Source organism: Numenius arquata, chromosome 2 (assembly GCF_964106895.1).
Source record: "Numenius arquata chromosome 2, bNumArq3.hap1.1, whole genome shotgun sequence".
NCBI lineage: Eukaryota > Metazoa > Chordata > Aves > Charadriiformes > Scolopacidae > Numenius > Numenius arquata.
In genome coordinates this window covers 2,762,984-2,785,266 of record NC_133577.1, presented here as the reverse complement: position 1 = coordinate 2,785,266, position 22,283 = coordinate 2,762,984, and positions in this window count along the sequence as shown.

Here is a 22,283-nt window from a genome sequence, read left to right as displayed (position 1 = left end):
ACTCTTTATACTGGACTATATTTGAACTTTTGATTAAGAGCTTAAAGTGCTGCAGATCAGGACCCTGAACCCCTGCTTACCCAGTAAAATCAGTGATTTAAATTGTCTAAGTGTTAAAAAATGCAAAGGAAATACAGACACTCTTCCTCTGAGCACACACTCACTCTCTGCAAAAGTCACCCGGTTTCTGAAGGCGATAAAACCTTCACTAGTTGGAATAAGGTATCGCTTCTGCTAAAATCTACAATTCTATATTCAGCAGTACTGGTCTAAAAATAAATTCTTAACGGTGCTTTCTTTGAGTTAAATAACTTAGCCTTTAAACCTTAGCTAACCCAATTCATTTTCTAAAGTACTAGCACAGCAAACCAAAATTCCAGTGTAATTTTGGCTGCACGTTTGTAATTGATTATGGCTGTCGTTTTCTTTTTGGCTTTTGTGGATTTTGTTTATTTTCCAAGTTACAGGGAGCCGGTATGGGATAAACACAATAGTACCAGAATTCCCCCACCTCGTCTGAATTTCGAGAGAATATTTCTTTAGTAAAGACTTGAACGGTCTGTTATAATATCGCTGGATGAGTGAGCAGATAGTTGGAAAAAAATTGAATTCCCTCTTTAACCACCAGAGGGAGATTTCTTTGGAAAATTTAATCTGCTCTTCAGCTGAGGGTGTGTATGACGCAACATCCTGAACGCTCAGGTCTTCCTGGGATCTACCAACGTTTCAATCCAAGGTTTAACAGTTTATAAGCCATATTATGCTGTTGTCTTTGATGTTTAAAATACGCTTTGTTACTGCTCTTCCTCATAAACAAGTTTGCTGGAGGATTCCCTAGAACTATGGAATTTGCAAAATCTTCCAAATTCAAAGATTTTTTTCATCCTTCAACATTGTCACAGGGTATTTTGGTTTTTTTAAAAGCCAATCACTTGATGCATGCAACAGTTACCAGAGCTGATGAGAGATTTTTGTACTTAATCACCTCCAAAAAATGAGCAATAGATAAGAACAGTGTATTTGACTTTTTGATTTTTAGCGCTAGGACTTTTTTAGGCCAGAGATAAATACTGGTGGCTTGGCAGACTGTACCTCAAATCACGCAGCCTTTTCTGCAGCTGCACCAAACGAGGATAAATACTGTCATTCCAACTTTGACTGTTGAATTCACTTGTTCCTGTGACTTTCCACAAGATGGGCTTGCCCCCACCTTGCTACTGCTGAAAATAACCTTACAACGGGGAATGAATGCTTGAATGAAGTGATCGCGCGATATTTAACTTGCAGTACCCTCTGCAGCTCCAAACGGTGGAGAATGACCCTGGTTTCCCCTGGACCTTTGTTCCTCCAGCAAAGACAAGCGCAGTCAGGAACAAACTTCTTTTTCTGCTTTAGGATCCAGAAACCCCACAGGGAGAGGTTCCTGTCCAACCTCCTTATTTCTTCACTTAGAATCATAGGCAATTCTATGATTCTAGGTTGGAAGGGACCTTTAAGATCATCGAGTCCCACCATCAACCTAACTCTGATAAAACCCATCACTAAACCATATCTCTAAGCACCACATCTGCCCGGGTTTTAAATCCCTCCAGGGATGGTGCCTCAACCACTGCCCTGGGCAGCCCAGTCCAAGGCTGAATAACCCTTTCACTGTAAGAATTTTTCCTAACATCCAACCTGAACCTCCCCTGGTGCAACTTGAGGCCGTTTCCTCTTGTTCCATCGCCTGTTCCTTGGGAGCAGAGACCGACCCCCCCTGGCTACACCCTCCTTTCAGGGAGTTGTAGAGAGCGAGAAGGTCTCCCCTCAGCCTCCTTTTCTCCAGGCTGAACACCCCCAGCTCCCTCAGCCTCTCCTCACAAGACTTGTGCTCCAGACCCCTCACCAGCTCCGTTGCCCTTCTGTGGACATGCTATGGCTTGTATTTAATTCCCTGGAAAACAGGTGATAAATCAAGGCTGCGGATGACCTCACTCTTAGATTAGAGCATCCGTTCCTCCTCTCCAGTCCTGGGCATGAGGCGCAAGGCAGGTGGGTGAGGGTGAGTCTCTTGGGTGGTTGGTGTTGTATTAAAGCGGAATCAGGAAGGCAAGTTACATTGGGGTCCCTCTGGAGCTGGAGGAGAGATGGTTGTCCTGGTGACGCTTGTTCTAAGATATGAGAACTGCAGGGGCCTGTTCCTTTCTAACGTGAAGAATGTATCTATCATGACATTTCCTGTGGGGTTTTTTTTGGATGAAGCACATTTTCCCGATGCTGCTTTTGAAAGCAACAGCAGGTAGGTTTAAAATTAGTAAAGTTCTGCTGAAAGTTGTATAAACAAAGTTCCTGAATGAGCCAGTCCTTGCACTGAAGAGCTTAGAACCTATGAAAGAAGGTGTGGAGAAAGAGGAAAATTGTATAGTTGAGAAAAAAGTAAGAATAACTAGTTGGGGTTTCCTATTAGCATATCAATGTTCCTGTGAGTGCTGCGAAAGCAGGATGGGGGGGGAGGTATCTTTGAATGACTTTATGGAAGTATTTACACTTAAAGGACCTTAACCCATACACTGAAAGGGTTATGAAGCCTTGGAATGGGCTGCCCAGGGCAGTGGTTGAGGCACCATCCCTGGAGGTATTTAAAAGCCGGGTTGACATAGTGCTTAGAGACATGGTTCAGTGATGGTTTTTATCAGAATTAGGTTGATGGTTGGACTCGATGATCTGAAAGGTCCCTTCCAACCCAGACAATTCTATGATTCTATGATTTGGCAAAGGGAGAAGGGCTTTAAGAGGTGAGGACGAGACAAACAGATGGGAACGGAAACTGCTGATGTTCTCAGAAGGGTTGCGAGGTTGGATTCTCTTCAGAAAATCCCTGTAGGCTCCTTCCTTCCTTGATGCTGTTGCTGCTAAGACATAATTGAGCAGAAAGGAGACCTGGCTGTAGCTTATCACATCGGTATCTTTTCTGTTGTTTTTTTCTATATTATCAAGCCCCCACTGAACAGGCCTTTAAGGTTGGACTAGATGATCTCCAGAGGTCCCTTCCAACCCCATATCATTCTGTGACCCTTACAGGACTAAATGATGGGGTTTTTTTGCTTGTTTTCTTTAAAAGGGTAGATGAAATGATGAAAGGAGCATAGATTGGCTCCACGCATGGCAGAAGAGGCAGATTGTCACCTGCCTTCAGCTGGCACGTGGCCTCCTTCCATCAACGGTGGCGCTCCGACTGCGGATAAAAAGGGGAAAGACGGAATGTACCCCCCCACACTGCTAAATTAGCAAAAACCGTGTTAAAACACACGATAATGAGAGTTCAGCAGCAATACCGGCTTCCACTTCTCCCTTCCCACCTATTCCACTCATTCTTGCCCCCACTGACTCCCCTCTTCCCTAGCGGCACAACTGTCCTTTGAAAATAAAAGTGATTTTTTTCCCCCTGTGGGAAATTCCGAACAGCACCCAGACGTCGGCGTTACGGTCTGGAGTCCCGTGGGCCTTGAGTTTAACTATATGTGCTGTGTCTAGTTGAAGAAGTAGCCTCAAATAAGTTTATTTTATGATGTTCAGGCAGCTCTGTGCCGGAGTCTCCACTCCTCAAGGTAGCGTTGGGATGAGCAAAGCTCCCACGCTACAGAGAACAACCACCACAGGGATTTAATTTTACTCCCCCCTTTTTTTTTTTTCCTTAATAAAAAGGCACCTTTTAATATTGTAGACTCAGTTTTATGCATTTTAGTCACAGAATGACATGGGGTTGGAAGGGACCTCTGGAGAGCAGGGTCACCCAGAGCAGGTCCCACAGGAACGTGTCCAGGTGGGTTTGGAATGTCTCCAGAGACGGAGACTCCACCACCTCTCTGGGCAGCCTCTTCCAGGGCTCTGCCACCCTCACAGGAAAGAAGTTCCTCCTCATGTTTAGATGGAACTTCCCATGTTCCAGTTTGTGCCCGTAGGCTGAAAGAGGGGTGTGGGATGAGATGTTGCAGAGGGGCCCGATGGCTCCGAGCACGGGACAAAATTAATTTCAGATTTTCCTCAACTTCTGTGTTAAGTTCAAAACAAAGACCACAAACGTCAATCCTTAAAGCAACATTTATGACAATTCCTCTTCCTCCCTAGTAGAAAAAAAAAAAAAAAGTGGCTGAGAGTTTTCTGTATTTTTCACAAAGCTCCTTTTTTTTTTTTCTTCTTTTTTTTTTATTTGCCCAAGAGGAATGAACAGCCTTGAAGAAAGGTCACAGACAGCGGCAGCTTCATCGTTCTCGGCCTCGCACGTGCTGAGCCAAAGTGTTTCGAGATGAGTCTGGCAGAAGCCAGAGACACTTTTTACCTGTCCCTTTGAGCGAGGAGCTCCAATTATTTCCACTCACAGCTTCGACCTGACACTCGCCGTGACACCTGCGAAAGGGGTGAAGTCGCTGTAAAGAGATTTGTTTTTCTTTCCATCCCCAGGAAAAAAAACCAGCAGCACAAACCCAGCAGCAGGAGTTATTGCCTTCTCCTCCTCCAGCCTCTCCCAAGACAGTGATTGGTTTCCTGTTTTCTCAGAGAGTTCATTTGCAGCCTTTCCTACAACTAAAACGCCCCTTTCGCAGTTTTGGAGAAATCCGTGTTTCCATGACACACAGTGCAGCGCCTCTCGGGTATCTTTGAAGGACAAAGCTTTCACAGAATACATCTATCTTATGTTGCTATTTATAATTTAGGTCTTTTTTTGTCCTTTTTTTTTTTTTTTTCCTCAACAGCTTCATTTTACTGTAGAGAAAGGCATTTGCTTTAAAAGGACGGATAACCCTTGGCCGGTAGTAACTCGGACACCTCTGCGCTCTGACAACTATAGAATCATAGAATAGAATCATAGAATCATCCAGGTTGGAAGAGACCCTTGGGATCATCGAGTCCAACCATCTACCCTACACTACAAAGTTCTCCCCTACACCATATCCCCCAACACCACATCTAAACGGCTCTTAAACACATCCAGGGATGGTGACTCAACCCCCTCCCTGGGCAGCCTGTTCCAATGCCCGACCACTCTTTCTGTGAAAAATTCTTTCCTAATGTTCAGTCTAAACCTACCCTGCTGGAGCTTGAAGCCATTCCCTCTCGTTCTGTCATTAGTTACCTGTGCGAAGAGACCAGCACCAACCTCTCTACAGTGTCCTTTCAAGTAGTTGTAGAGAGTGATGAGGTCTCCCCTCAGCCTCCTCTTCCTCATACTAAACAGTCCCAGCTCCTTCAACCGCTCTTCATAGGATTTGTTTTCCAGGCCCTTCACCAGCTTCGTTGCCCTCCTCTGCACCCGCTCCAGCACCTCGATATCTCTCTTGGATTGAGGTGCCCAAAACTGGGCACAATACTCCAGGTGTGGCCTCACCAGTGCTGAGTACAGGGGCACAATCACCTCCCTACTTCTGCTGGTCACGCTATTTGTAATACAAGCCAGGATGCTGTTGGCTTTCTTGGCCACCTGGGCACACTGCCGGCTCATATTCAGCCGCTTGTCAATTAGAACCCCCAGGTCTCTTTCTTCCAGGCAGCTTTCCAGCCACACTTCCCCAAGCCTGTAGCGCTGCTTGGGGTTGTTGTGGCCCAGGTGCAGAAACCAGTTCGCTTGGAGATTTCCTTGGGGTTTTTTTCTATCACCTTTTTTATTTTTACTCAGCATTTTCTGAAGGAAGAGACAGACAAATCAAGGCCGGGGCAGGTTCAATAAGGGCAGGTGTAGGGTCCTGCACCTGGAGAGGGAGAATCCCAGGCACCAATATAGGCTAGGAGTGGATCTTCTGGAAAGCACTACTGAGGAGAAGGATCTGGGAGTCCTGGTGGATAGCAAACTTTCCATGAGCCAGCAATGTGCCCTTGTGGCCAAGAGGACCAATGGGATCCTGGGCTGCATAGGGAAGAGCGTGGCCAGCAGGTCAAGGGAGGTCATTCTCCCCCTCTACTCTGCACTGGTGAGGCCACAACTGGAATACTGTGTCCAGTTCTGGGCTCCCCAGTTCAAGAGAGACAGGGAACTACTGGAGAGAGTCCAGCGTAGGGCAACAAAGATGATTGAGGGATCAGAGCATCTCCCTGATGAGGAAAGGCTGAGAGAGCTGGGACTCTTTAACCTGGAGAAGAGAAGGCTGAGGGGAGACCTTATCTATGTTTACAAGTACCTAAAGGGTGGGTTGAAGGATGATGGAGCCGGACTCTTTTCAGTGGTTCCCAGTGACAGGACGAGGGGCAACGGGCACAAGCTGGAACATGGGAAATTCCATTTAAATATGAGGAGAAACTTCTTTCCAGTGAGGGTGCCAGAGCCCTGGAACAGGCTGCCCAGGGAGGGTGTGGAGTCCCCTTCTCTGGAGATTTTCAAGACCCGCCTGGATGCAGTCCTGAGTGATGTGCTCTGGGCAACCCTGCTTTAGCAGGGGAGTTGGATTAGATGATCTCTAGAGGTCCCTTCCAACTCTGACAATTCCGTGATTCCCCACAGTGAATTCCCTGCCTTCCCCAGCCCCACTGCAATCGGCTCCTGCCCCCCCTGAGCTTTCTCCTCTCAGCACAATTAGGATATTTGCCACCTGCAAAGGAATGTCACTCTCTAATTTTATTTTTCCCTAGCTTTCTGAGAGACGGGGCTATCACATCAGCTGTGGCAACGGCTCAACCTCCCAGCCTGCAAGGAGCTTTATTGAGCTTGTTGATGGTGCTCTCGCCTCTCCCAGAAGCAGTTTGGGCCACCACTTTCTTCTCTTCAAAACGAGTGCTCCAGCCCAAATGAAAACAACAGGGTGCTATAATTATAGTCTCTTCTTCTCTCGGTGCTCGAAATCAACACGCAAGAAGATGTTGGCTTGATAACACTTCCAGCCCGTGTGCAAGCAGCACCTGCAGCACGGCAAGCTGTGAAACGCATTTATATTGACACATTCCTCGCCTGGGCCTTATTTACACTAGGAACTGTGTGTGGTGTATTCAAGCTGTCACGCACAGGAGGCTTTTCTAGTGTTGTATCCCAAAATACCGGTACAGCCCTTAGGATAGTCCTTTGGCTCCTTCCCAAGGTTTTAGCTCTTGTAAGAAAGCCTTAAAAAGGGAGAGGTTGCTCACACATGTTCCTTCAAATCATAGACTCATAGAATGGTTAGAGTTGGAAGGACCCTTAAAGATCATCCAGTTCCAACCCCCCTGCCCTGGGCAGGGACACCTCCCACCAGACCAGGTTGCTCAAAGCCCCATCCAACCTGGCCTTGAACCCCTCCAGGGATGGGGCAGCCACAGCTTCTCTGGGCAACCTGTTCCAGGGTCTCACCACCCTCACAGCAAAGAATTTCTTCCTGATATCTCATCTCAATCTCCCCTCTTTCAATGTAAAACTGTTCCCCCTTGTGCTATGGCTCCCCTCCCTGATCAAGAGTCCCTCCCCATCTCTCCTGGAGCCCCCTTAGGGACTGGAAGGGGCTCTAAGGTCTCCCCGGAGCCTTCTCCAGGCTGAACACCCCCAACTCTCTCAACCTGTCCTCACAGCAGAGGAGTTCCAGCCCTCAGAGCATCTTTGTGGCCTCCTCTGGACCCGTTTCAACAGGTCCATGTTCTTCCTGTCCTCTGTTAAACCTCGAAGAAGCCCTGGGGAACCTTGTAACCACTTTTCTGGGATTTGAATCTGGGATCAGGCCTTCTTCTGGAACTGGCACACCCACCCCAGCCACCAGGTTTCCCCGCTGAGGCTGTTCAGCAGCCAGACGCAAGTGGTGGCCCAGAGCAGGTTACATGACATGAATACTCCATTTAAAACTTTTCAAACGTGCATCACATCAGCCCTAAACATTTAGCTTGTGTGTGTGTGTGTACATGACTATTTTTTCAGACTAAGACGCTGAAACATACGGTGTTCAACTAACTTGAGGAAAATGTGGGATGGAGCATGGTATGAATTAAAAATAGAGATGGTCCTCTGGAGCACGTGCAAAGCTTCTGCCGTGGCATCCTGTGTCCGTCCTGCCAGAGAAAAGGAAGCCCTTCGAAATGGATGGGACACCATAAAAATCCAGTTCTTGTGGTCCATCAGCAAACTACTTCTTCTGCTCCAGTAGATGACAAGCTGACAAAGCTTGTTTTAAAGAACATTTTCAACTTGTTTAATAAATTATAAAAGGCGGCTTGCAAATGGCGTATTTCATTTGCAGTGACATAAAGCCCAAACAGATTTTTCAGTAATGTCACAAATTATATGAAGTGATTTATGGGTTTCCTTGGCGTTAGTTCTCTGTCTTTCTCCCTGAAATTATACAAGCCAAAAGACAGAAAAGTAGGACAGCATTAAAAAAGCATTAGGATGAAACATTATAGAGTGGGAGTATTTGAGAAATTAAAATATAGAATGCTGACTAACCACCAAGGAGTGATGGGCTCATGGCTGAGGTATGAGAAGGGACTGGAAGAACCCGGGTTCATTCTTCTTTTCTGACATAGTCTTCCCAAGTGACCTCAGACAAAGCTCTGAGATTCACTGTACTTCTATTTTCCATCAGCAAAACGTGGCAAATAAGGCTTCCCTTCCTCCCGGTTGGGCCATGGAGAGTGTAAAATAGTGATATATCCATAGTGATGGTCAGGGCAGTGTGATGGCTATAGGGGAAGAACAGGAAAATCATGAACTAAACTGCTAAGAGCATCCTTTCCCTTGAGCCTGGTACTGTCCACTTTGTCTTCTGCAGAGGTTCCCAAACTCATTGTGCTCCTGTGCTGTCATCATTGTCACTGTCGTCAGCTGCTGCCCCGGTTTCTGTGTGTTAGAGAGAATTTTCAGTTGTTTGCTCAGCATCTGTAGGCTCTGAAATAAAAGCTTGTGTGCCCCATACCAAATCTACCACAATTCGGGAGTCCCAGGTCAAAATATAGAGGGATTGTCGAGGTACAGGTGGATTTTGTTTTCTCCAGAGAAAGGAGGGTAGAAAAGTTTCAGATGGAGAAATAAGCATTCAAGGGACAAGATCATATTTATCCTATAGATATATTTTTTTATTTTTTTATTTTTTTATTTTTACAAGCTGTTCTACATACCCTTTGTTTTTCTGAGTGGGTGATGTTTCCTGCTGAAATCACTGTCCCCAATCCCAGTTATCACCCCAGGACATGTGCCACCCTCCCTCAACTCAGACCATGACAAGGAGCCTCCCTCAGCAAGAGGAGCAGCATGATGGCTCTTTTACTCTGGAGTTCTTCATCCTGCAGCCAGGTGACAGAGAGACGACAAAAAACCTATCATCTAATGAAGGTATGGGAAGACTGTTGACAACCCCCCTACAGCCAAACAATTAAGTTCATCCCTGAATGTGGTGCCCCTCGTTAATCTCTTCCACCTCACAACGAGGTTTCTGTGCTCGTCCTTCCACATGTTGTGCCAAGGCAGCTTTAAGCTTCTTTCACCTCCTTATTTACAAAGTGGTGAAGCAACATCACAGCTATAAATGAGGAAAAACTGGACCCTCATCATTTGCTCAGCTCTATATCAAGCTGTTTTTCCTGTAAACAGCACCCCTGTGGTACCACCAGGAGTGCAGTGAAGAGGAGAGACAAGCAAGCGGATAGGAACCGTGAGCACAGGCAGGCTGTGATTTAACACCGACAGCTCCTGCTGCCACTGAACCAGGCACAACTGGGCAAGCTGGACAGCTGGTTTTCTTTCAACAGGAAAATAATCTTTTATGGATAATAATAATAATCCTTCTTGTTTTCTCACCTTAAACTCATGACGTGGAAGAAGCTATTACAGGGAAGGATTTCTTCTCACCTTCTTCTCACCTACACCTAAGGGATGGCAGGGATCACTCGTTAGGTTGCCCTGTCCCTGTTTCTCAAACAAGTGTTTTTTTCTGGGCAAGTATTTCCCAACTGAGGCCTGGAAAAAGAGGAGGAAAACTTAGGCACTTAGTTACTCTTTGAAGTGAAAGAGTAATGGGGCCCCTTCCCCTTCCCTTTCCTCTCCTTTTCTCCTTCTCTTTTCCCTTCCCCTTCCTCTTCCCTTCCCCCTTCCCTGTCCCTTTCCCCTTCTGCTTCCCTTTTTCCTTCCCTTTCACTTTCTCCTTCCCCTTCTGCTTCCCTTTTTCCTTCCCCTTCTCTTTCCCCGCCCCCTTCCCCTCCCCTTCCCCTTCCCTTCTCCCTTCCCTTTTCCTTCCCCCTTCCCTGTCCCTTTCCCTTTCCCTTCCCTTTTTTGTTCCCTTTCACTTTTTCCTTCCCCTTTCCTTTCCCCTTCCCCTTCTCTTTGCCCTTCCCCTTCCCCTTCTCCTTCTCTTTGCCCTTCCCCTTCCCCTTCCCCTTCTCTTTGCCCTTCCCCTTCCCCTTCCCCTTCCCCTTCCCCTTCCCCTTCCCCTTCCCCTTCCCCTTCCTTTGCTCTTTGGGACCTGGGCAACCTGGGCTTTCACTCAGAAGTGTGTGTAAATCCAGTTACCGTGGGTTTATGGATACAGATCCTCAGCCTGCACCCGTGTGCCTGACAATGCACCCCAGCTAATCCCATTGCCTTCAGCACTTCAGATGGATATATGGACTTTATGCAGCCATAACTGAGAACCAGAAGTGACATCGTCAGATCAGTGACAACAAACTTCAAGCCCTTCAGGCAGCTGGAGCTTGTGTTTTCCCACATGCAAATATACAAGACCACAGTAACCTGAAAAACTTCTCTTCCCATCGCGTGAAGAGGTGGGACTTGATTGACCCGGTCTTTGCAAATTGACTTCTCATTGGCTTCTCATCTCACCATGTCCGGTTGTTCAGAAACAGGTATCGAGGGGAATTTGTTGTGCCAGAAACTCTGGCGCAGAGAAACTTTCTCTTCTGTCATGTTCTCTCTCTTCTTCCTCTTTTGTGTCTGTTTGTGGGTGGGTGTGGTGTGTGGTTGTGGGTGTTTGTTTTGCGTGGGTTTTGTTTGGTTTTGTTTTGTTTTTGGTGTTTGGGGGGGGGTTTGTTTGGTTGGTTGGTTTTTTGTTTTTGCTATTGTTTTGGTTTGGTTTTTTTGTGGGTTTGGTTGGGGTTTTTTTGTTGGGTTTTTTTCTTGTGGTTGGACTCGATGATCTCAAAGGTCCCTTCCAACCAAGAAGATTCTGTAATTCTGTAATTCCTCCTCTCCCTTTCGGAGCAAAGACATCCCCGTTGGCTTGTATCAGCCGCTGCGAAGGGAAAAGGCCTTCGGGTGGTGTCGTGCAAACGTTGCCTGGGGGCTCGGGAGTGGGAGAAGGAAGGCAGAAAACATACCCATGCTTTAGAAGCCCCAGGAGTCACACAGGAAAATTGCACTCAGCTTTGCTGTTCCCCTCAGTTTTCAAGTGAGATATTAAACCATCTTTCAACTTCAACTGCTGCTCATACTCAACGCGATCACTTGACGTTGGCCAAATTCCCTGCATATTTAGTGTGTTTCCTATTGTGGCTCATCACATGCGACGCCTGAAGTTCCCTGGGACAGAAACTCTCTTTCTTATTGCATCTGTTCCCAGTAACTTATGAAACAGAGCTTTAATTCCCCTCGGCTGGGCTTTTAGGCACAGCTCTGCTGCAGCATGAGGTGCTCTGCAGCCCCAGACCTTCACAGATGTAGAAATCTGCAGATTGTGACATTTACTTTTCCCTGAGATGTCTACACAGCGCCTCTCAAGAGCCTTCCTTGTCCTGCTGGGAATGCTGTGAGATAGTCCGCTGCTTTTTGTATTTTTTGGCTAAGATCCTTGAAACCAAATCAATAAATAGCAATTTAGAAGAATCTTTTACAACCTCCTGAGGAGGGGGGGGGACGCACACTAAATGCAGGTATTTACAGTGGTACCACAACCATCATCGTAATTATAATGCTGCTACTTCCATAGAAATTCTTGACTTCCAGGGGAGGTGGATTTTTGCCTCACTAAGAATATTTTAAAAGAATGGAACTGGGTACATGCTCCATTTCATTTGTCCTTCCAAAGTGTTGTGCCTTTGTCACATAAACTCCCAGCAGATGATAGATGGCAATTTAGTCATGTTTTCCTTTTATATATTCCCCAGATCACTCCTCCAGGTTTGGGTGTTCACCTTTACACCGAGTAGTGCTGTAGCCATAATAAACCTGGACGTGATAACCCTCCAAAACCACGTGGAACTGATTTTAGCCAAGCAGAAGTGTTGGAAGGCATTCAGTAATACGCAGAATCGTAATTATGTGCATTAGAGTAAATAAGAGAATAAAAAAAAACCACAAAAGTAACAAATGAAAACCTAAAGTTTGCTCAAACAACCCAACTACAAAGGAGGAAAAAGTCAGACGCACGTATTGAACAGCGGCCAAATTGTGACACAAACTCAAATCCTACATTAAAGATAAGAAAGTGTTATCACATGCAAGGTTTTATACTCATCACTTGTTTCTCTTGGTTTTATTTTAGCAAGAAAGATCAGTGATGTTCATTCATTATTTGTCAGCCAGGGAAAGACTATTATAATTTTTCCAACTCCTAAACTGCTGCAATAGCACAGTGGGGGATTCACAAGTGCTTTGATTTGGACAGAAAATTGCAAGGAAATTAAAAAAAAAAAAAAAAGAAAAGCAGAAGGTGGCTGTTTATCAGTGTGGGTTAAAATGATAAAATGAAACAGAAAATGTTTTTCCCCATCAACAGAAGAGCTGAGGAAGGCAGGTTATGGAAAAGGTTTTGGAGGGCAAGAGAAATTTCTAGATTTTGAAGACTTTGTGGTTATAGAGCAGGCCATAAGTCAGTGCCAGAACAGCAAAAGCCATCTGCTTTGAAAGGCTGGGGGACTTGGGTCTTTTCAGTCTGGAGAAGAGAAGGCTGAGGGGGGATCTGATCAACGCCTATAAATACTTAAAGGGTGGGTGTCAGGAGGACGGGGCTGGTCTTTTTTCAGTGGTGCCCAGGGACAGGACAAGAGGGAACGGGCACAAACTTGAACATAAGAAGTTCCATCTAAAGATGAGGAGGAACTTCTTTCCTGTGAGGGTGGCAGAGCCCTGGAAGAGGCTGCCCAGAGAGGTGGTGGAGTCTCCATCTCTGGAGACATTCCAAACCCGCCTGGACACGTTCCTGTGGGACCTGCTCTGGGTGACCCTGCTCTGGCAGGGGGTTGGACTGGATGATCTCCAGAGGTCCCTTCCAACCCCATGTCTTTCTGTTACTCTGTGATTTCTGGAAGGGCTGGTTTGTTTCCCTACTACCAGACAGACCGAAGTCAGAGTTTTTAATGTAGAGGGGGAAAAATAAATCATAATCTTAGTAGTACTGAAATCCTGTTTAAATATTTTATACTTGTATTTAAATAATTAAATAATTACATATTTAACCAGTAATGTTAATAATTCAATGTATGTCAATATTTTAATATATAAATATAAAATCCTTTTAAAATATATATTCTACAGCGTAGTTTTGCAGAAGAGCAGTATGAATAGATAAACACATGTTTAGGTTTTATTTATATTTTTGAATATATTAATATTGGATTTGTGAGGGCGAAGTATTTCTCTGTGTCCTCTTATCCAGGGCTGCTGTTGGCTCATCCCCAGAACACAAACTTAGAGTCAGACTCTGGGAGTTGGTAAAACAAAACCTGCTCCTTTCCTTGGCATTTCCTCACAGCATTCACCATCTGCAGTTTAAGAATTTACTGTTGAAAGCTGTCTTCACAGGGTCCTGTGTAGTAATGATTAATGAATCTTGCCCAGTTCCTCTCTAAATCTGTGTGTACATCATATAGACGCATTTATATAGCCCTCAGCGCTATATTAACACCTCAGAATCAGACCCAGATGCACCTCAGAAAACTCATTTATATATAAATGGGTCGGTTCTGCTCATACTCTTTCTACCTGCAACATAGATCTGTAAAATACCTCAACGGTAAAAGAAAAAAAAAAAAAAAAAAAAAAGGGACCATGGAAACAAAGCCTTGGTTTGAAAATGTCAAAATACTTCCTGTCAAAGCTGTTGGACTAGAATGGTTTGATGTTTCATTCAAAACAAAAGGATTTGGTGTAGAAAGGAAGCAAAGTTAGGAAACAAAATTGAAAAGAATTTAATTACACACAATATAATATGTTTTGGTTGAATGAATCATCTAATTTTTTTGTTTTCATCTGAGAGGATAATATTTCTTTTTGGCTTAATTAAAGTTGTTTGTTTCCAAGGGTGGGGGAGAACAGTGTATTTCCTGCTGTTCACCTGTGGAACCTAAATCCCTACATTTATACACCTGGTCCACTGCCACTCTCTGCACTTTACAAAACCCTTCAGAAAAGCCTGGGTTTGGTCTCCTGTTCCTCTGGATCCCAGTATCTGCCTGTGGTCCTTCTCTTTGCTTCGACTCCGCCAGGCTTTCCATGAGTCTTGCGTCTTCACCAACATCTTCCCACAGCCCTCCTCGCCTTTGGGCAATGGGCAATGGGCAATTGCAAACCTTGGACTGAAGAGTTTATTTTAGCAAGTCTGTTTGCACGAAACTCATGTTTTAACAATGGCTTCTGTGCGTTTCCCTCATCCGAGCAAGGTCAACCCATCTGAAACCTGCCCGGGGAGGTCATTTTACCGTGCAACTTTCTCTATGATGCAATATTTTTTCAGTAGGGGCTTTTGTTTGGCTTTGGGCAAGGTGGAGTAGGACATCAAGAGCACTGGTTCCTGTTCAGCTTTCAAAAAATGTGAGTAGGAAACCGCCTTCTTTTTATCCCTGAATAATTTAAATCACAAACAGAGCAAATTATGTCAACAAGCAGCTACCTAGTGAGTTAATTAGCTGTGAATTTTGTAGTTTGAATTCATCAGCAGTCATACTACCGTAAGCCAAAGACAGGGGTGAATGTTTTTGTTCTAATATTCACAGTTTTTACCCTAAATGAGAGAGAGGCAGAGGTTGGTTGACTGACTGACTGCACCACAGTTTGGTGGCAAAGAAAAGCTAAGAGGCTTTGATCGCTACTTGGGAGTTGACACCTAGAATTTCACCTATTTTTTTTGTGAAGTCCAGCAAAGGCAGATCAGGGATAACACTGGAGCTGTGAGTGTGAAAATATACAACATGCCAGGGAAATAAAACTTTAGTGACCCAAACGCTCCTATAAATACTGCATCTGAATAAAGAAAAAAGGAGTTTATGAGGAATGTGTCTCACATAATGCTCACAATGGCTCTTCTTTCTAAACAGATTTTTTTTAACCTATTCTGTAGTAACACAATAACTTACAAGACTTGCTTTGTTGCAGGGAGCATATATACGTATTTTTAAAGAGCATTCAGAAGGATCTGCTCGTTCAAGAGGTCACTGTCCACAAGCCCCTCTGTTATTTATATTTTTTATTTTGCAGGATTCAATAAGTCTGAAGACCAGTTATGAAAAAGATTTTCTATGGAAGTTCAGGAAGAATTGAGTGACAAAAAGTGATTTACACTTTCTTACAAACAACAACTATATATATTTGTTTACTCAGTACCCTTGAGATCGGTGAGATTGTGTGAATTGCCTTCTTTCTTGAAAAACTTCAATTCTCTAGTGCCTTCTGTTGAAAGTATCACAGAAGATGGGAACTTTTATTGCATTAAACATGCTTGCGTAAAATGCTAAGGATGTCCTTCAATATCTGGGTGGTGAGACTCTTTGGTGCTTTGTCTGTGGTGCACAGCATCTAAATGGCAAGTCCTGTAGGAAGACAACAGCTTCCCCTTGAAAGCTTTTGTGCCCCGGATTGGAGGAGGTGGGTCATCTTGCATTAAGGCACCAGATCAAAATTCAGAAGAGAGAGCTTACATTGTTTATTTCTGAAGCTGTGATTTTATCTCAAACGCCTCTGCTAAAAATTAAACTGAGTAAAAACTGTAACTTCAGCTAATTGTTTTAGCAAACTCAAGGGGAGTCTTCCTATAATCTTTCCTCTCACCTTCTGCTCCAGGCCAACCAAAAATAATGAAAACGGAGGAATTCTAGTTGATGTGCTGATCTTCTTCCTAAGCTGAGAGGCTAAACTACCTTTTTTATTCCTTGCAGGAAAAACATTCAACAGCGTTGAGCCTGATCTATTTTCACTCCACTTCTTTCACCCTTACGTTAACTAAACAGAGAGCTTCTCTCTTCATCATTGTCAAGGCAGGTGCTCAGTAAAGACCCAATCTGATAACTAATGAAGTTCCACTGACTCTGATAGGAGATGGATAGTGATTGAAATGAAAAACAGCCTCAGGAGTCCTCCTGCCCAGTGTCCTTGCTCACAGGCAAGCTGTCCTGCTGCCTCGGCTTGGGATCAAAAGAAAGAGATTTTGATGGGAGAAGACTTGTATGAGAAGCCCAACACAAAGTGTGCAAAATACAGCAGCAGAGGGTAAAACAAAAAATAAAATCTGAAATAAAATCCAGCAATGAGCAGTATTCAGAATGGCAAATGTTTAAGGGGGCAAAGTAAACAGAGTCTGGAATGAATCCAGCCTGTTATAAGATGCTGGTTTTGCTTTTCGTTCTGGATTCATTTTTCTGAGTTGCTTTGATTTCAAATGGCTCCGAAAACGCAAGAAAAGGAAAGCACCCCAACAGTCAGCATTTATACCTGGTGTGCTGCGTGAGTGCGCTGGCAACTGCTCTGAAATTCTGAATTCCCTTACAAAGAGAAAAAAATGATGAATGTATTTCTCAAATTGTTTTGTTTATGCCCTCCTTCAAGAGGAACGGCAACTTGCAGTTCTTCCTCCCAAACATCTCAGATCTGGAGGTACACAGAATCACAGAATGGTGGGGGTTGGAAGGGACCTCTGGAGATCATCTAGTCCAACCCCCTGCCAGAGCAGGGTCACCCAGAGCAGGTCCCACAGGAATGTGTCCAGGTGGGCTTTGAATGTCTCCAGAGATGGAGACTCTACCACCTCTCTGGGCAGCCTGTGATTATGGTTCCCACCCCAAACCCCCCAAATACGCTATGCCTGGAAGGGTACAGCACAGAGTTGGGGAACACCAGAGCAGTGCTATGGCTATGCTTTATTTGCATTTTCTCCTTGACACTGGGTGTCTCTCTACTTTCAGTATTGAAGGTGAGTCCCCTTTTGCCTTCTGCTATCCATGATTTCTTGCCAATCTATCTGTAGGGTAGATGGTTGGACTCGATGATCCCAAGGGTCTCTTCCAACCTGGATGATTCTATGATTCTATGATTCTATCTATAGAAATAATAACAATAATAACTGAATGCTCAAACTTCAGCCACTTTTTCACTGATCTGTGTTTTCCCTCTGTCTACCTTGATGGTAAGAGAAGATGTCGGTACCTGCCAGTTGTCCTCACCATGTTCTTCTAGAGGAATAAAATCTAAACAATGACAGGAGGGTTATCCAGGCCTTTTACAATCTGAAATCAACATTCTTCTCATCTTTACAAAGATAAATTATTGTAAACGTAGATACTTAAACTGGAGTGAAAAAATGGAGAGTATCAAGATCAGGAAACCTTAGTTCCAGCCATGAAAGTTTGTCAATACTGACATATAAATGCATAATTCCTCAAACATTTCTGCTGTAGCCTATTTCCTTGCATGCTCTATATAATCTTTAGATAAATTATTCAACTGAAAACATTTCCTTTCCGTTTTATAGAGGGTTACACTCCTTTCCAATTGTGTAACTGTTCCCCTCTGCAGATGAGAATAAAATGCAGAGGAATTTATTATTTATGGAGAACAAATATTAATAGTTCGTGGTGAGTTTGGGATGGTGGTTGCAACAGAAAAGGTATCTGGGCAGAAGAGCTACCGTATGACACAGCTTTTGTTGTGGATGCTTCCACAGCTTAACATTCGCAGTGTGAATTGTAGTCGATGGGAGACAAGGAGGTTGGTTTCATTTTGACACCGGCAGTGGCTGCTAAAGCACTGATTAACTAAAAGCAATGGCATCATTACTGAGTGAGTCATTAGCATCCTCAGAGAAGAGCATTAACGAGGAGGGGAAAAAACCCAATTGCTTAGAAAAAAAGCACAAAGCACATGATGGACTATTTTAATTTGTTCAAAAATAGTTACTGCTCCCCTGCTCCTATAATTAAGGTTTTATTAATTTAGGGTGGGAACAGACAAGAGCATGAAGCTTTGCGTGTCTGCATCAGCTCAGGCACGGCTCAGAGCTGTGTGAATCGGAAGCACCGCGGCCACTTTCAGCGGGAGGGGTTCCTTCGTGGTGCAGGCTGTGGGAGAAACGAGTCCCAGCCCTCTCCGTATCGATGCCTACTCCTCTATCAGCTTTTTACAGCGTGCCCGTATGGACGATGGGCGGACCTCAAAAATCTGACTGTTTAATCATGTTCAGTATAACTGATTTAATTATAACTGATAATTAACAAATAATAAATAAATTAATAATTAATAAATAATAATATATTATAAATAATTCTAATTAATAAATAATAAATAAACAAATAAATAATAAATAACAGTTTGATTATAACTGATTATAACTGGGACTGTTTAGTATGAGGAAGAGGAGGCTGAGGGGAGACCTCATCACTCTCTACAACTACTTGAAAGGACACTGTAGAGAGGTTGGTGCTGGTCTCTTCGCACAGGTAATTAATGACAGAACGAGAGGGAATGGCTTCAAGCTCCAACAGGGTAGGTTTAGACTGAACATTAGGAAAGAATTTTTCACAGAAAGAGTGGTCGGGCATTGGAACAGGCTGCCCAGGGAGGGGGTTGAGTCACCATCCCTGGATGTGTTTAAGAGCCGTTTAGATGTGGTGTTGGGGGATATGGTGTAGGGGAGAACTTTGTAGAGTAGGGTAGATGGTTGGACTCGATGATCCCAAGGGTCTCTTCCAACCTGGACGATTCTATGATTCTATGATTCTATGATTATTTTCTCTAGGCTCCTAACAACAACCTACAAGTAACAGGTAAAATTCCATGCCTCTGCATGCCAGTGAGAATGGGCACTGGAGTATAATCAGGAGTTCAACCATCACGTAAAGATCTCCCGACACTATGCTGAGTGTACCTGTGTTGAAATTACCTTCAGAAAGTCCTCAGGTAAAAAGGAACTGAAATTAAGGACGAACCCAATGTATTGCAATTAATGAGTTCTATATGAGGCCCAAAGTCTGGGTCTCGCAAAGGGAATTATTTTCTTTTTTTTCCCCCAAAGTCTGGATTGACATCCTGAGGTTCTCTGCAGGAGCACTGTACAGAAATTCAGAAATACAAATTATCCTGGTTAATTCCAATGAACATATTTAAAAGAAATAAAAACCCTGTCTAGATTGTCTGTTTGTATGTGTGGACACTGAAAATGACTTGCGTGTTCAACATCCAGAGAGGGACCGTAATAATGAGTGAGCAGAGATTGAAGGTCCATCCCTGTCAGGCTCTGTGTGTCCTGAATCACAGGCTCAGAAGATCACAGAATAATTTAGGTGGGAAGGGATGTCCTGAGGTCCCATCTGCTCCGACCTCCTGCTCAGAGCAGGTCTAATCATATCACCTTTCTCGGGGCTGTGTCCTATCGCATCTCCAAGGATGGATGTTCCCCAACCTCTCTGGGCCTTGTTCTAGTATTGGACCACGCTCAGGGAAGAAAAGGGTTTTCCTAATACCTAAACCGAATTTTTCACATCTTCTCTTTTCTCAGATCCTCCGACCAGGCAGCCATAACGTCTCCCTGGAGCCTTCTCTTCTTCATGGGCTTTTAAATAAAAGTTCAGTGCATTCAACTCCTACCCATTCAGGCTCCATGCTGCTGCCTGGCAGCTATCTGGAATTAGTTGTACTTATCGTTCCTTATCCCATACAAAATGATACAGTTCAAACCACAAGGTTTGAGGAACCTTACCCCAGAGTATCTCACAGCTGTGTTATCCATGAGGACGTTGAAGATGTGGGTCCGACACCACGCAAACAGCAAAGTTAATAGCCCAGGTCTTAGTCTCTCAGGTGACCCCTCTAATAAGTGTTCAAGGCAATAATTAGGACAGGATCCCAGCTGTGCCATCACTTTTGTTTGCCAGATGTGACAGGGTTATGGGCTTTCTGTACCAACCCCAGCAGGGCCAGGGAGGAGCGGGGAGGGAAGTGACATCTCTGAAAAGGGGGCTTTGTGGGACTTCGATGCCACAAGCAGGAACCCGAGGAGCTTGTTAGAGGAAGCACCAAGCCCAGGAACATGAGGTACTTTGAAGGCTGCGATGATGAAGGTTTTTAAGAGCATATACATTTTGGGGACAAGTAGGTAGCTAAATTCATCTGTGAAGTCAGTCCCCTTGTTTGGAATGGGTCCTCTTTGTTCTATAATCATAGAATGGTTAGAGTTGGAAGGGACCTTAAAGATCATCCAGTTCCAACCCCCTGCCCTGGGCAGGGACACCTCCCGCTAGACCAGGTTGCTCAAAGCCCCATCCAGCCTGGCCTTGTATAAATCAACAGATAAGTAAACAGAATATTATTCTTAAATTACCCTGCATAGCACAGTGCTCCAGAGGAGAAAAGAATTCTCTATCTCAGAGTCTTTAAAACTTGCATAATTTTAGTTGAATCATATTTAAAATCCAGTAATAATTTAATTGCACGTGTCTTTTAAATTGATGGATATTTTCCAACATATTGTCACATAGTATTTCTTTATATTTTTGATATAAGAAAAAAAAAACCCTTAAGTACTAAAAGCAATGATATTAGAGAGCGAAGGAGAAAGAAAGAGAGTAAAAGCATCTCATCACTTCTCTCCCTCAACAGGAAAGTAGTTCAAACTGATTATCGTTTTTTCTGAAAGCGTAGCAGACTTCTGGTTTCTGAGAACCCTGGAAACCCTGTGCATTTGCACTTTGGTTTAGCAAACAGAAGCCTTGCTGTTCTCTTTGTTCAGAAAGGTTCAGTTCATAATTAACAAGCTGATAAAATACTTCGCGATAAGTTTTTATAAGTATCTACAATGGGTCACATCACTGCGTTGTCATGGCGATGAGAAGTGCAGGTGTCAAATGCAAACTAGAAAGTGGTATATGTGATGGTTTGATTTTGAAAAAAGGTTTTATTAAAGCAGCTTTTGGGGGGCTCAGATGTTTTTTCATCCAACAGATCACGCCGACCTCAGTAGCCAGAGGCTCAATCCAGAGACCACCACACTCAGTGACCCTCAGGCTGTCGCTTTCAGTGGACATGGTCATTAGGAAGTTATTGATGTCAAAAAAATGCATTAGTTTTCTCTTTGCACAGAGACAAAGCCCTCCTATGGACCGAGGCCCTACAGCTGCTCGAAGTACACGCAAACTTAATAAGGATTATTTTTAGATGGTTGTATTTGGTATATGGTAAATGGAGTGTTACTCTTGATAAAGCTCGCTGTTATGTGAAGGGTATTTTAGAATTAAATTAGAATTAAAATTCTAATTTACTTAACCCAAGAGTAGAGTAAAAATACACCTTCACATACAAAATGCCAATGTGTAGTACAAAACATGGTGAGTGGCAGTTTAAAAAGCAGCATTGTCTCCACTGAAGGCATGGGAGACTGGCTGCAGGTAAGTAGTGGCGTTGATCGGGGTGGAGTCCTCAACAAGGATGACAATACCAAAGCCATTCCTCTCTTTCTATTCTGCCTTTGTTAACATTTTTCAGTACCTTCTTGTCCTTTCCTTTGTGTTCACACCACAGGGGGATGCTTTCATACATGTGTTTGATATATGTTCTTCGTTTCCCTTGATGTGAGCTAAAATTTGTTCTATTCAGCTCTCAAGGTTGTATCCCTTCCATGACTTGTACTTGACAGGAAGGGCTGTATCCCTTCCATGACTGACTGATTTGTATTTATATCCTGGGGACCTCTGCTATGGTGCCCCTCAGACCTAAAGCTAAATTCATTTGCCCAGCTCAAAACCAGCAGTGGGTCAATGGTGGAAAAGTTTGGGACCAGCTGCCATAAAGACCAACTGTCCCCACTCTCCCCAACCTCCCCAATGTTGGCTACTTTGTTTTCCCAATGGAAGCCACCCTGCCAAAAGGCCAGAACCTGGGGACAGATCCCAGACAAGCAGCAGGTATATCTTCATGGTATATGAGCGTGGTATTGAGTGCACCAGTCCTACCAACCTTGTAGTCTACATTCCCTGCCCAGACCCACCATGTTCTCATCCCTTAGCATCAGCTGAAACATCTCCTACCCCTAACGTTGACTGCAGCTGCCATGAGCCTCCTCTGGCTCTGCAGCACCTTTTCTCACTCTTGGATGTTATTTTCTAGGTAAAAAAATAATAAATCTTCTCAGCATCTGCCTCAAGTACAGCTGGCGTGTTGGTCTGCTGTC